This window comes from Nicotiana sylvestris, chromosome 5, assembly GCF_000393655.2.
Source record: "Nicotiana sylvestris chromosome 5, ASM39365v2, whole genome shotgun sequence".
Classification (NCBI taxonomy): domain Eukaryota; kingdom Viridiplantae; phylum Streptophyta; class Magnoliopsida; order Solanales; family Solanaceae; genus Nicotiana; species Nicotiana sylvestris.
The window spans coordinates 183018960-183021348 of NC_091061.1; the positions used below are offsets into that span (position 1 = coordinate 183018960).

The window sequence follows — 2389 nt, forward strand, 5'->3', positions numbered from 1 at the left end:
AAACCAAAATTTAACTCTAGAAATTACTATATTTTTCATATTTTCACATAAAAGCTTTCCAGTTTCACACCCGGACTGCGCACGCAAGTCGATACACATAATATGAAGCCGCTCGTGACCTCAAACTATCGAACCAGATGCAATTGCTCAAAATGACCAGTTGGATCGTTACAACTATGTTTTGGGTTGAATGCCACATTTGGGCCTCATGCCAAGCTGTTTGGACTCTTTGGAGCTTTTTACTACTATTCCTTACTGTTTTGATTTAATATCTTTACTCAGTCATGCTATATTTTACTGATTTTATAACTCAGTCTTATTTACTTCATTTGATTGATAAAATGATACTTTTGGGCCGAGCACCCTATTTTATTGATAGCCCGAGTGGCTTGAGAGGTTTCTGACTGAGTGAGACCGAGGGCCTGAGTTGTGATGATATAATGGGATAGGGTTGCGCACCGCAGTATGTTGTATTGATTTGTGATATATGAGAGGCCAAGGGCCTGATTTATTACGCCACGAGATTGCATGTTATAATGCTTGGGCTGTAGGAGCCCCTCCGGAGTTTGCACACCCCCAGTGAGCACGAGTACCATGAGTGAGTGATGTGATGTATGCCCGAGGGACTGTTCTTGATTCATGTTGCGCCTAAGGGGCTAATTACAAGTGATTGTGAGGTTGCCCGAGGGGCTGGTTCTGATTGATATTATGCCCGAGGGGTGGTTTATGATACATGTCTTGCCCGAGGGCTATTTATGATTTTCTTTATTTTTATTCTAAACTTCGTTGAATCTCTGTTAAACTATTAGAAAGACATTTTTCAAAGGATTTTTACTGAAATTGGATTTTAACGAGATGTTTGACTTATATACTATTTTGGAAACATATTGTACTTATTGTGGTGTTATGACGTAGATTATGTGTTTTTTTACTGCTCAGTCTCTATTTACTTTTATTACTTACTAAGTTGACGTACTCACATTACTCCCTGCACCTTGTGTGCAGATCTAAGAGTTGCGGGTCGTGATAGCAAGCGTTGATCCTTCATCCAGCGGGTGATTCAGAGTCAGCAAGGTAGTTGCATGTCGTTCGCAGCCTTGCTCTTCTCCCTCTTATCTTCCTTAGACCGTTTTTAGTATTTTCCCAGAATGTGATAGTCTTCATTGTATTTAGACCTTAGATGCTCGTGACTTGTGACATCCCGATGTCGGGCTTATATTTCTTTCCGCACTTGTTATTTAGACTCATTTATGGGATTTTATTTAATTAATAGCTTAAAACATCCTTATTTTGAAATATTGGTTTGATTTGGGATTGTGTCGACTGGCCTAGTTTCATGATAGGCGCCATCACGACCAGGTTTGTTTTGGGGTCATGACAAGCCTGATTCAAACAATTCAACAATCTTGTATCTTCACTGGAGATTCAAGTGAAGATCTACACAGTCATTTAATTGATTTCTTGGAACTTGTTGAAACTGCTAAGATTAATGGGGTACCTCCTGAAGCATTCAAGTTAAGGCTATTTCCTTTTTCTTTAAAAGGAGACGCCAAGACTTGGTTGTGAAGCTTGCCTCAAGGATCCATAACCACATGGGACCAGATGATTCAGAAACTTTTGAATAAATATTTTTCCATTGCTAAAACCACAAAGTTAAGACAAGATATATCTAATTTCTTGCAGACAGACACTGAGTGTGTTTATCAAGCTTGGGAAAGATTAAAAGCAATGCTAAGAAAATGTCCACATCATGACATTCCTGAACATATGCAGTTGTAAATTTTCTATCACGGGTTAAAACACTCTTCTAGAAATTTGATAGATGCAGCCGCAAGAGGTTCCTTAATGGGAAGGACCACAGAAGAAGCATTGCAGTTGATGAATAAAATTTCTGAGAATGCCATCCAATGGCCATCTAAGTGTGTAATCATCAAAAAGGCCGCCACGATAAATCAAGTAGATGCTTTAAATACACTAACGTAACAGATTGTTTCTTTGTCACAAAAGTTTGAACCTTTTCAGGTGAATACTCAACAATCATGTAAGTCTGAGACTTGTGTGGAGGGAACCATCTAAAGCATGAATGCCAAGCAATCAATCAAAATGATGAACAAGTCAATGACATCAGGTACAAACAGTACCCTTTTGGAAGTCCAATGGCACAGAAACATCCAGGATTTCAATAGAGCAATCCAAATGGTGCTGAGAACTCTCAAAGCTTCCAGAAACAACAAGTACATGTTCCACCCGGATACCAACATCAAAATCGTGGATAATCAAATTTTAGACCTTTTCAGCAAGCATCTCCATACCAGCAAAAATCTCAACAAGCTCATCCAAATCTTGATGATCTTTTGTACAAGTACATTAAGGTCACTGATGAAAAGAT

General features: G+C 38.8%; 1 non-coding gene across 1 annotated transcript; it reads right to left on the reverse strand.

Annotated features, from left to right (window-relative positions):
• Window positions 1-1650: 1650 nt before the first annotated feature.
• Window positions 1651-1757, reverse strand: LOC138869930 (small nucleolar RNA R71). The gene has a single exon (XR_011400165.1). It is a non-coding gene; the product is annotated as a small nucleolar RNA R71 (small nucleolar RNA).
• Between the last annotated feature and the right edge of the window lie 632 nt (window positions 1758-2389).